Source organism: Hibiscus syriacus, unplaced genomic scaffold (assembly GCF_006381635.1).
Source record: "Hibiscus syriacus cultivar Baekdansim isolate YM2019G1 unplaced genomic scaffold, ASM638163v2 tig00110422_pilon, whole genome shotgun sequence".
Lineage (NCBI taxonomy): Eukaryota > Viridiplantae > Streptophyta > Magnoliopsida > Malvales > Malvaceae > Hibiscus > Hibiscus syriacus.
The window spans coordinates 1,139,552-1,153,505 of NW_024062732.1; the positions used below are offsets into that span (position 1 = coordinate 1,139,552).

Sequence of the window (13,954 nt, forward strand, 5' to 3'; positions counted from 1 at the left end):
GAGTGGATCATTTGGAAGAGTTATTACTTCTTACTTTGATTTGAGCCTTGTGATGCATGTATCATCCTCCCTTTCTTCAAAAAGATTCGACCTCGAATCTGAAACATTAAAGGGAGCAACATTAGAATAGTTTAATAATTCATTCACATTATGCTTACCGAATAGATATGCTTTGAATCTTCGAGACTTTGTTCTTCTAATAGGTTTGAGTAGAAACATTAGTCGAAAGAAGCATGTATTATGGACCCTGGTGCATGTATCATTCCCCACTCCTCAAAAGGATTCGTCCTCGAATCTTAAAATCCAAAATAAAGAGAATTAGATGTGTTGAAAGAAAAAAATTGTGAAACATTTACCAGGATCAATGTGATGTGTCTTTATATGTTTTAGCTGAGGTTTCTTTTTTGTAGGGACTGATTTCTTGTAGTCTTGAAATCCTCTTTTGTATACAAGTCTTGTAGTATGATGTTTAGGTTGAAATTCAACATGGCGTCGACCACTGTTTGCTTTCTGTATGATTGCTTTAGATAATTTCTCCATGGTTTTATTCATGTGTGGTGAGAATGAGTGTTTAAAAACCATGTCAAGTGGTTTGTTAAAGTAATCCCTTAAGTCTCCTAAGTGTGGTTTATGAATTAAGAATTCTCGGGAGGAGATTTGTAGACTGTAGAACCTGTTTAGTTGGCAAGGAAACTCATATACAAGATAAAGTTCATTAGAAGCACTTTTAAAAGTATTGGTAGAAATATCAGAAATATCAGAGTTATTGTGATATATATATTTGATATGTTCAATTCTCGGAATATTAGTATGCGTTTGATAGGTAAGAGTATACCTTCGTGGTAGTGAATCGTCTACTGTGTTTTACTTACCTCGGTTTGTGACGCACTTAAAGGAGTTGTGTTTAGTATGAATGACAACTTCACGAGCCTTACCTTGTAAAAAAGAGAAGTAGTACGTTACAATGTCATTAAAATGAGTAATAAAAATACTTACCTTTGGACTCTCGTAAATCGTGATTCTTCATTAATATGACATAGTGATTAGGGCTTTCAGGTGGTAACCCGTCAGGAGGGTCACCTAACACTATTCGACAACTCTTGGAGATGGAAGATGGTGTGGGCCAGTCTCGTGTTGCTTTTACTTTTTCATCATTTACATGGATTCCCTGTGCACGAACTATAAAGCCTGTGGAGTTGTTTAAATCATGTTTCTCCATTAAGATGACATCGCGACTAAGGTGATGTAGCTTTTTCGTAACAAATCTAATTATTTGGTTTCTTCGATATTGTATGTTTGAAGAGGTATGGTGGAACCTTGAATTAGATTGGTTTGGTGTTGTTTTCCTCTTTTCGGTAGTAATTCATTAGGTGGATCACCTAACACTTCTCGAAAATCCTATAACAAAGATAAAAACACACTAGGCAAATCCTTGTTAATGTTAGAGATCGAAACAATTGATTCCCTAAAACGAACAAGGATGGAAGGTTGTTTGTAAAGAATGTTCTCTCTCAATTCTTTTATGCTCACACATAGATTTTGAGTCACTCTTTTCTTCTCACAATTAGGTTCACTCACCTCCCATGGGTCATTATTCTTTTGGCTTTTGTAACTAGTGACCTATTTTGCTTTTGCCTCTTTCTCAACTTTTTTTTTTGCTTTTCCTACCTCCTCACAAATTATCATTTGATCTTTAGAGACTAGAAGTGTGTCATTCTTTGCTGGTCGTTCTTTCTCCTTGTCAGGTTTGTCATCTCTTAACGTTTTCAGAGAATATGGAGTAAAAGATGAAGAAGGATTACCTTGGTAAGAGGATGAAGTACCTTGGTAATGTTCTTTGAATCGGAATCTCCTTTGGATTTTTTCTTCGATTGTCATTGCTTTCTTTAGTGTATCTTTAAGGATTTCATACCCATGAAGATTAGTGATATTTGAGTTTAAGCCGACGATGAATCTTGACACGATGACCTCTTCTTTTTCGATTATGTTAGCCCTATTGAGTAAGGACTGCATTTCCTTGTAGTAGTCTTCAACTGAACTTCTACCTTGTCGAAGTCGGTGTAGTTGTAGTTTAACTTCTCGTGTATAATGTGTCGGTAGGAATCGCTTTCTCATGGTTTGTTTGAGGTCGGTCCAAGAAGTGATCGTTGGAATTTGGAAGTTCTGGATCTTTTTCCTTGTTTGCATCCACCAAGTTCGAGCATATCCTTCGAATTGCATAGTGATAAGGGGAACTTGTTTAGCTTAGGGGTAGTCATGGTATGCGAACATGAGATCAACTTTTCCTTCCCAATCGATGTATCTGTCCGGATCGTTGTCTCCTTTGAAAGACGAGATCATGAACTTTGGTTTTGCAAAGAGTTTGGGTGCTTGGAAACGTGGTTGTTCTCGCTTAGGTACCAAAAGTTCAGCATTGTTTGTTCTTGGATTCTGGTTTGATAGATCTAGTTGAGGTTCTTGTCGTTCTCTCACGGTATTGGCAAGTTCACCAAATCTTTCAACTTGAGTCGTAAGTCGTGCAAGTGTGGCTAAGATAGGCGTAAGTATCTTGTTGTTATTGTCGCCCATCCTGAAATCATAACACTCAAAAGAAAATTTTAAAGTAAAATAAAAATAAAAGAAAGAAAATTCAACAAAGCAAGAAACCTCACAAGTCACTCCAAGAAAGTAACACAACGAGAGGCAAGTAAGCCGATCTTGTACTCTTTAAAACTCACTTTACCAAGTACTCTTCCACAGTTCGTATCGGAGTTTGATTACTAGCAAAGGCGATAAGAAAAACCTAAAAGCTCTAAGAGGCCAAACAAGGGTTAGACTTCAAGAGAATGAGAATGCAAAGAAGGAAGAAGTATGCAAACTCTTTAGTCCTACTAACACAATAAAGATAATGTGTTAGATAATTCAAAAGAACAATAAAAGGAAAAACAAAAGAACCTAAAGCACTAAGAGAAAGAAAAACAATAACTAACCCAGAAACCTAGAAAACGCTTGATCAACTTGAGCAATGTTTTTGAGGGGATTACCGGTATCCACAAATTTTGGAAAAATTCTTGAATGTCTTTCAATGCGTCAAGAAACCGCCTATTAAATTTCAGAACCAAATACCTTAAGTAGTATCAAGTAGACTCTGTTGAACGGCAAGTCCTCAAACAATTTGTTTTTCTTGATTGCTTTGTTCGAAGGTGTCCTTGATCTCCAAAAATTCTGATTTTTGTTTGAATGATCTTGAATATATGAAGTTTCAATATGGAAATTTTCAGCACGAAATTCCTCTTGTATAATTTTCAAGAAATTTGACAAAATTCTAGACCGAATCTGTCGATTAAACTTGAATGATGTATTTGATGGCTCTAATGAACTCCGATTGAGGTGAATTTTGGACTAGAGATTAATCTTAGGATGAATATGATATCTGGAGAAAATCAGCCCTAAATACCTTCGTTTGCAATTTTTTTGGAAATTTTGTCTTTTTTTGTTTTTTGCATTTTTTGTGTTTTTTTTGTGTTTTTGAAAAAAATAGAAAACTAACAAGAAGGATTTGAATCTAAATTAAATAAAAAGAACCTGAAACGATGAATCTTTTGTGAACTAGCTCCATTGGGGTACCTTGACGGTTTTGTGTGCAAGAACAAGCAAGATTGCTTGTGTCTTTCCAAGAATCAGCCCAAATCTGATACCAATTGATAGGGAAGTGATGGTGGATTAATGAATGTTGCTCTTGTTGAAGAATCAAACCGAGAAAGCTCTAGACTCGATGAAGAACAAAGGGGATGAATAAGGGAAGGTGGTGGTGGAAGTAACTACGGTTTTTTAGGGTTTCTTTTAAGTGCTGAAAATAAGGTAAGAAACATTATTAGATTAAGATAAACAAAAGATAAATAAATTGAAAAAAAAGTAAGATAACCAAGAAATCAAAAGATCTCCCTTATGAAGGTGAATGGTAAAGATGATTGATGGTGTGAATGGATATGTCGAAAATCAGTGGATAATGTCCTATCGAGCCCTCTTAGTAGCAATGAAAAGGTAAACACGATAATATGTCTATAACCAACCCTCCTAGTCGCGATGAAAAGGCAAATTGGAGTGTGAAGATTAATCTCCCTCACAAAAACTTGAAAGAACTCAAGGAGAAGAAGATTCGAAGGCAAAAGGCAATCAACACTTACAAAAACGAACTCTCATTGTATTATTAATCAAATAAATCTTGTTTACAAAGTTGAATGAAGCTTCCTTTATATAGGGGCTGAGTTCTAAAGGTCCTAAATAACTAAAGAATAAAATAATAATAAACTAAACATGTCTCAACTCTAATTCCTAATAAAATAATAATAACTAAAAATATTGCTTTAACTCAACCTTAATTCCTAATAAAATAATAAATCTGATCATAAAAGATAATTCATCATCCTATATTAAATTATATTACAAATAATCAATATGAATATTGAAAATTCGTAATATTTACAAAATCACGTATTAATCCTGTATATGATTTCCTGCATGCACCGTCTTCAGTAAAATCGGATTAATGCGATTCAAGAACTGTTGGAAAAATAAGAGACAGAAGGTTGTATCTCCAGAAGACATGTTGACCAAATAAGATCAAGATACTATTCAAAAAGTCGTCGCAAGTCTGATGTTGTTCTGGTCTTCTTTTCCAAGGCTTGGAAAAGTGGATCATTTGGAAGAGTTATTACTTCTTCCATTGATTTGAGCCTTGTGATGCATGTATCATTTAGGCTTCAATAATTTCTAGTGTTCCAATCTTACTTGCAACTCTAATAGATAAGAGTTTAATTTAAATGATTTGACTTTTGCCGCTGACACAAGAGGATTCGAGGGCTGTCAACCGCATTTAAATCATTATTTTTTGGGTAAACTATACCAATGACCACCCAACTATAACCCTTTTCATTTCGACCATCATTCTAAATTCTTGTCAATTAGACCACCCAACTATTAAATGCATTCAATCAGGTCACTAGCTGTTAGCAGCTAATGCAAGTGTTGACATTATAGTTAATAAATTTGTATAAATACACATTTGATCCTCACTTTTAATCTCCAATGTGATTGCGTTAACAGTTAACGCAAGTACTGACATTATAGTTAATAAATATATATTTTAAAATATTTTAACTTAAAATATATTTAAATATTTTATTCTTATTTTTACTTAAAATATATTTTATTTTTATTTCAAATTAAAAATATATTTTATCATTATCTAAATTTTTAAAAATATATTAAAATCTTAACTTCAAAATGTATCTTAATTTAAAAATAAATATAATTTAAGTTAAGATATTTAAAAATAAATTTTAAAAGTTACGATAATAATAAATATATATTTTTATATTAAATTAATAATAAAATATTTAAATATATTTTAAGTTAAGGTATTTTTTCAAATAAATTTAATTGATGATAAAGATAAAATATATATTTTAAGTTAAATATTTTAAAATATATATTTTTAAGTGATGATAAAGATAAAATATATATTTTTATATTAAAATAAAAGTGAATATTTAATAAGTTAAGAAAAAATAAAATATGTTTAATTAGTTAAAACAAAAATAAACATAATTTGAAAATTTAAGATATATAAAATATTCATTAATTTTGAGTAAAGTATTTATATATTAAGGTACAATATATATTATTTGTTGTCCAAAGCATATCAAATGTCTGTCTTAGCTCAATGATTTTATTTCTAATATTTTAGCCAGATAACCTGAGTTCAATTTCTCTTACCCACATTTTGTGCGAATTTATTTTCTTTCAACTAGAGGATGACATGTGCCACCCTCTGATTGGTAGAAAAATAAATCTATTAAATTTAAAATAAATTAAAATAAATTTATTCATCCAATCGAATAAAGACACGTGTCATGACAGGTGTCACCAATGACACGTGTCATGACAGGTGTCACCAATGACACGTGTCACCTCCAGATTCGATGGTTAAATTTATTTTAATTTATTAAAATTAGGATCAAATTGAAAGAATATATAAGTTATAGGGATCAATTGTGAATTATATCAAAATATTTTGAAGGCCACATCATCACCTCTGTTAAAAATTAACGGTCGGTGGCTTGATTGAAATATTTAAATAGTTGGGTGTTTGATTGATTTAATTAAAACTTTAGTGGTCAAATTAATTTTTGACCATAGTTTAGTGGTCTCTCGTGTAATTACCCTTTTTTAATTAGGTTTGTACCTTCTTACAGTACGATTTAACATTAAAACATTGGGGTCGAGAGTGGATGTCAGCAGGGATAATCGAGAGATAGGTAGAAACAATATTCTTTTTAAAAAATTTAAAATTATTATATACTTTATATTTTTTATATATTTTTTTTCAAAAATTTATTTTACCTCCTAAAATTTTAGTAGTTTGTTATTTCATAAAATTTTAAAAATTCATCTTTAAAAGGTTAAAAAAAGTCTCAAACACCTTAGAACTTATGGGAAATTCGTATTATATTTATAAAATATTTTTAGAAATTTTAATTATGTTTCCTGAAAAATTTAAATCTTTTTAGGGTATAATTTTTATAAATAACTAAAAAAAGTAAATATGACGCAATAAATCCGGCCTTTTCGTTGAGAAGTTTTACAATTCAAAATTTAGACTGATTTAGACGAATTTGGAAGCTAAATCCTGCTTAAAAGAACGCAGTTTAATAGCCAAAACTCCCGGTATCGTTTATGAGCTGGTTAAGCAGAATTAATTACATGTACTATATGTGTGAATATTCAGTGTTTCAAGGGGGGTTGAAAGACAACAAGGTCCCCGTGAATTGGTTTATGCGATGGTCGGCACACTATCATGTGTAATCATTGATTGTATTCAACTTTATTCATTTACTTGCCTGTTCGTCGGTATGCATGGCTGGTTGGTTGGTTAGCAATAATAAAAATAAATAAAACCCATTCCATGCACTTCATGTTCTTAATCCCTAAATTAATTAATACGAAATACATGACTAATATTTTTACTTTAATTATAACATTTTATCACTTGCATGGTAGTAAACAAAAGGAAAAATAGTTTTTTTTCCTTCATTGCAGCTGTATTTGCCAAATAAGAGTAATTTAGAGTAAATAAAGACGGTAGTTAGTGTGTTATTACACACTGATATTAGCTTCTACTCTCTCTCTCTGCCCTTTTTATTAACAAGAGCTTCTACTCATTAAAAATATAAGGAATTTAAGGTAATTATCATAGACCGTGGTAAAAAAAGTATTCACAAGTAATTTTAATTCCCCTCATTTCTTATTAATTACTATTTAATGAATTAATGTACCTTGTGGAGAAAAAAACTCCTCAAAATAACAATTAATTCTAAGTAAAATATAGTGCAATGAATATAAATACTCTTGGGTGTTCTAGTATTTTTTTAATTTCATAATTAAGCAAGTTAGAAAATTATTTTACATCTTATTTATTTGTGTAATTATCAATAAAGAATATAAGATAATTTTTTTATATTTATAAAATTATTTTTAATTTATAAAATAATTATTTGCAAATAACAGTTAGAGGGGGGGGGGGGGAAGACTTGAGTGTGTGGAGTGAATTAATGGAAGAGAAAAAGAGAAGCCACCATAAGATGTTAGAATTTGTGATCTATATTTTATTTTGACATCATAATATGTTTTCATTAATTGTTTTTCTTTTAGAAATTTTCAAATAAATATTAGTATAAATTTTATTTTAATATTATTTTTTATCATTATCTTTCATTAGAATTTATTCTTGATTAGCACAGAAAACCACACATAAATTGTTAAATAAGAAAAGTGATAATATATATCTATATTTTTGAAAAAATAAAATGTAAATATTAAAAATAATACTACTGACAAATATAATCACAGAATATTAATTAATAGATATAGAAGATTAGAAGAAAATATCATATGGACAACATTGGATTTGGCCCCACTATTTGCAACTGCATTCACATGCTGCTTTGAGATCACCACAACCACCAACCGATACCACTACAAAGCATCTAACAGCCCCTGTCTTTCACATTTAGCCAAAATAATTAATTTATTATCCAAATCTCATTATCTTATATTATACGTACATCGATACATCTGGCTTCCCCTTCATTCTCTTTCTTCAACTTCTGCTATCACTTGCATCGCTTTTACCTACTTAATCAAAATACCATTCCCATTACTTTAATTACCATAACTAATTAATTAATTTCAACAACAGGGAACAGACCATTGTCGTAAACAAAGCATCATTAATGTTACCACAACATAATCTCATACAGTGTTTATGATAATGTAATAATAATAATAATAATATAATAATAATAATAATAATATAATAATACTAATAATAATAATAATAATAATAATTGTTTGTGGACTAATTGCTTTTTTCTTCCCTTTATTTCCTATGCTGGCATTAAACTCCTGTCGGTGCTTCCTTCTTTTTTCCTCATATTATTATTTTATTTAAATATACCTTTCTTTCATATAATGAATCCCTATTTTTTTAAGTTTACATTTAAACTTGTAAAATATAACCCATACCTTAAGAATCTTATTTGATATTTTAATGTAATAATTGATTATATAAAATAGAAGTGCAACGAGGTTTAAATTGTGAGGCTCTATCTCGCACCCTAATCGGAAATATTTTAATTTGTACTACTGTAAAATAATTTATTTACATACATAATATTTTAATTTCTACTACTGTAAGTGTTCCTCTTTTTTCGCCTAAAATTTTCCACCTCTTCTTTAACTATGATTAGATTTAAAATTTATTAAAAAAATTTATTTACTTGTAAACACATTTTTTTTTTCAAAGTCGAAACAATTGCTTATTGAAATACAAATACAAAATAAAACAATTGTTTTCGGGAACAATATCTGGCATATTCTTTAAATAAATAAATAAATAATTCAATACAATCATTCATTATTAAGATACTGGTGTTATTCAGTCCTTGGAGCAATTATTAAAAATAAAGACAAATGAATTTTCTGAAGAAATATGGCTGCAATTTGAGTCCGATCCATTTATTTAGTCTTGTGGCTTTGGTTCCTTATACTGACAGACAGCAAAGGTTTGGAAGGTAGAAATGGGCTTCCTATGTGCCCCAAAAATCGATGATGTCCTGATCTGATATAACGTTGTTAGTCTTCTAAAATATAATAACTTTTATTGTTTGATCTAATATGTAGATGTTTAATATAACTATTAAAACATTTTAAATAAATTAAATATTTTTTAAATATTATTTAAAAATAGAAAAGATTTATATAAATGAGAATAAACAGAGATAAATGAGGCTTTTATATATTTAAATTAATAAAAATATAATAAGAATTCAATATTATTTATTTTTTGCATTTTTTATACAATTTAATATAATTTATCAACTTTCATAACTTATGCACTTCTTTTTGATGCAATTTAATAAATGAGAATAAACATGCATAGATCGAACTTGATATATTAGGAATAGATACATTCTAAAATCAAAATGTTTAAGATTTAAGATTTTATTTTGTTAAAAAATCAATTTTTATTTTTTCTCTCTAAAAAGTTGAAGGGAAGAAACGAAGAAAATTAACTTAGGTCACATGTCACATTTATTGGGTAAAAGAAGTATTAGACTACTTAAAATGAGAACGAAATAGAACGCTATGCACTTTTTTTTTCTAATATAAATAAAATAAATTTGTTGATTTAAATTAGATATTGCACAAATTTATTATAGGGTATTTTCTCAACTTTCTTTGTTTTTATTTTTTATTAGTCTATAGTGATTATAATAATATATTCGAAAGATTCTAAATCAATTAATAATGATCGCTCAAACATATGTAGTACTCAAATCCAATACTTTTAAAAATAAAAAATATCCACTTAATCACATATATAGTTTGAATCATGTAAAAAGTGATTATTAAAAATAAATTATTTTGAACTTGAATATAATCGTAGAGAGATATAACCATAAAGTAAATTTTACTATAAATAAAATTTAAGACCACACTAGTTGTAGTAACATCAACTATATACGCAATTGCAATCCCAAAAACTTGTGCAATTTAAATCCACAGTTCACACACTGACCAAAGTGAATTTCAGTATATTCCCAAAACGTATCTGAAGTTCTGTTTCAGCATCCTTCATCTAGAAACGTATCTACCGGACGAGAACAGCCGGCGGGGAGAGAACACCCCCATGTACCGAGGCGAAGGAGTAAGACCGTCGATCGATCTATATTCCGAAATGATAAACCCTTTTCTCCCCCCACGCTCCGACGACCCATTGAACGTCCCACATTTCACCAACTTCCCCACCCACGATTTCTTCTTTTGCGGCCCCCTACGCCCCGCATTCATTTTCTCCCCCAAATACTCCTTCACCGTATGCAACCCTTGCTCGAACACCTCCGTCGGTGGCGACACCAAGGGGTTCCCTTCCACGCTCAGCTTCTGGAGCCTCTTCATGCATCCTATGGAATCGGGTAAAGTCGCGATTTTGTTGTAACTGACGTCGAGTTCCACAAGGGAAACGAGGTGGCCGATGGAGTAGGGGAGGTTCTGGAGGTACTGGAAGTTTTGGCTGACGTTGATCTGGAGGTTTATTAGGTTCTCCATGTCCTCCGGATAGCTCGAAGGCAATTGAGGCGTGCGTCCAGAACACGCAGGTACGTGAGATGGGTGATGGATTGAGGGAGACAAACCAACTTGTTTGAGTTCAATGACAGTTTCTTCACGTGTATTAGATCGAACCCCATTGAATCGGGGAGCTTTGTGAGAATGTTGAAGTTCGCATTCAATTCCTCCAATGACCTGCCAAATGCAAAGTGTGTTCTTCAACTTTTGTAGCTTAACAATTTGTTACATATTAAGAATATATATATATATATATATATATATATATGGATAAGATCTTATTACACAATGTGATAAAATCTTATTACACAATGTATAACTCTTTTAGTTTTTCATCGATTTAAGACTATTAGATGAGTGAAAATAGATTACTGAGATTAATAATAGGAAATAAGAAAATATTTACTAAAAAAACAATTGGTCAATTTTAGTCGTCTATTTTTACTCATATCCAACGGTCCTAATATATATATATATATTGCAGGTAGGTATATAAGAAATTAAAAATGAAACCTGCAATTTTCAATGGTTTTAGGGAGAGATTGGAGAAGGTTGCCGGAAACGTTGAGAGTCTTGAGCTTAGAGAGACAACCAATGGAGTTGGGGAGACACTTTAGTTGATTGAAGTGCACATCAAACGCCACCACGTTTAGTAATCTCGCCGTCAGTGATTCTGGTATGCTCTGTACATATACATCTCAAATTTAATTCACAGATTACTTGTATTTAATATTTATAATAAATCTAATCAAATTTATTTTTTTACCATCCTAACCAAAATCCATCATTTCAAGTCAACCCTTACTTATATATAATTTTCATTTTTAAATAATAAACATATGATGCAACTTTAATTTTGAAATACATAAATCACTATCGATTAGCTAAATTGAGCTAAGATAATTTGTCGTGAGGGAATAGTTCGGGTACAAGTGTGAATGATACTTCAAATCCAAATTAAAAAAAAAGGTCAGACCGTTTGCAGATAGACAATGCTGATCTTATCACTTCATACTACTGTTGACCTTTAATATACGAGGGGTGCATGTTCTTATAAATGTATATTTGTATACCACTTATCTCCACCCATTTTGTTGATCCGATGCATTATCTCTCGTACTCTGAATAATAAGCGGTCGATAGAATAGAGGAACCGTCTTGAAATATGAATTTCTATCAATTTTATCAACGTATTCAAACTAAGCTGTAACTCGATAATTAAATAATACCGTCTTTAACAGTAAATTATCAACGATGTAGTGAGAAGGTGAGATACCTGAAGATTGTTGTTGGAGAGGTTTAATTTGCAAATGGTAGTCAGATTGAGAGAAGCCTTTGGAAGAGAATCCATTGACAAGCCACTCAAGTCTACAATGTCAAGCCTCTCTTCTTTTTCCATGAGTCTTTTCCCACTTCCGCTCCCATCTCCCATTCTAATCCACTGCTTCTGTTCTGTCATCATTTTCTATTTTTTTACGTTAATAAACCCAACACGATGCTAAAAGGGAAGGAAACAAATCCAAGCCTCAGACCAAAAAAAAAAAAAAAAGAAAGAAAAGAAAAGAAAGGAGAATATTGGTTTGATGAAATGAGATGGTTGTGCTTTGGTTTTTGTTGTTGTTTGTTGGTTAAAAAGGACGTACGGAGGGTGGAGCAAATTAACACTTGAGCGCTAGGACTAGAGAAGAATGACGATTGAAAAAAACAAGAGGGGAGGAGCATTATGATATTATGGTGTGAGCCACGTCTCCACCAGATGAAAGTCAACCCTCACCTTTTGTTTCTCCTCGGCTGCCCTCTAATGTCGCTCTCTGTGTTTATTCACCATTTTTAGACTAAATCCAATTGGGCTTTTTTATTAGGGTAAATTATGCATTAGTACTTAAACAATAAGTTTTGGTCCGATTTAATACCTTAACTTTTAATTTTTTTTCAAAACTTAATGAGTATAGTATATAAACTATCAGTTTTAGTCCATTTTAGTACTTAAACTTTCAATCTTTTTCAAAACTTAATGTTAAATTTTGAACGATTACTAAAATGAAAAAAAATACTAAAAATTTTTAACGGTAATATACTAAACAAAAATTAAACTTTAGATATGACTTTAAAAAATTAAAAGTTTAAGTATTAAAATGGACCAAAACTAATAGTTTATTCTAACTGTGAAATTTACCCTTATTTTTTTAGATTGTGTACCAGGAATTTAAATAGTAAGATTTAATTTTATTTAATATTTAGATTTACAAGAATTTAAATTGATAAGGAAAAGTTTTTCAAACACTTATTTTTCTTTAATAACAATTGTATAAAAGATAAACATCGACATATAAATTCTATCTTTTTAATATTATTTTTCGAAAATAATTTTTTAAATTCATTAAATTTTAAGTCAGATTAGATATATTATTTAAAAGAACTAATGAAGTAATTAACCTGAATTATTTCTATTGTTATTTTTTTGAATACATAAAGTAGAAATGCTATCTAAGCCCTAATATTGCTTAAACTTCCATCATTCCATGTTCCTTTCGCTCTCAAACAGAGCTTCCAGTTCAGCAGGAGGTGCCTGGAAAGTGTGAATTCCAAATGGTAGGTGCATGCCATTTTTGTTAGTTTGTCCGTTATTGCATTGCATTTCTTTTTCACGTGCTCTGCGCGTACATTCCAACTTTGTTGGAGCATGCTAACCACATGCACAGAGCCGGTTCAATGAGGTTTAATGTTCTGGGCGAGATAATAATTTTATGTCTCTATACTTGTACCGTATAATAGACAAAACATAAATAATTTTTTTAAAACAAAAATGTAATAGAAATTATAGCTAAGGGATAATTAATTTTTTTGGATCGGCGATAGGTGTTTTGGGCTAATTTTTTTAGCCTAAATATATATATATACATACTATAAGCACTAGAAAATTGATGTTCCCTCAAACATGCTACCCTAAGCTAAGGCTCATCTGGCACATGTATTAGGCTGGACCTGCACATGCGGCACCATCGGTGATGCTCGATCGATATCTTTTCTTTGTTGTAATAGGTCGTATACTTCTTTGCAGTTTGTTTCAATAACAACATTGTGCAAGCCAAGGTTCCATGTTTTCTCGGGTCCAACCACTGTTCCCCATAGTTCAGCGTCCAACACCGAGCATCGTCCTATTGTTTTTGAAAATCCCATAATCTATCTCCCATTATGATTTCGCATTACTCCGCCACAAGTCGCCTAGTCTGTTTCCGTTTCACGTGCCCTATCCGAGTTCAGTTTACACCACCCAAATGGTGGG

At 31.0% G+C, this 13,954-nt stretch overlaps 1 pseudogene; it reads right to left on the minus strand.

Annotated features, from left to right (window-relative positions):
- Positions 1-10,176: 10,176 nt before the first annotated feature.
- LOC120124651 lies at positions 10,177-12,130 on the minus strand (annotated as a pseudogene).
- Positions 12,131-13,954: the final 1,824 nt, after the last annotated feature.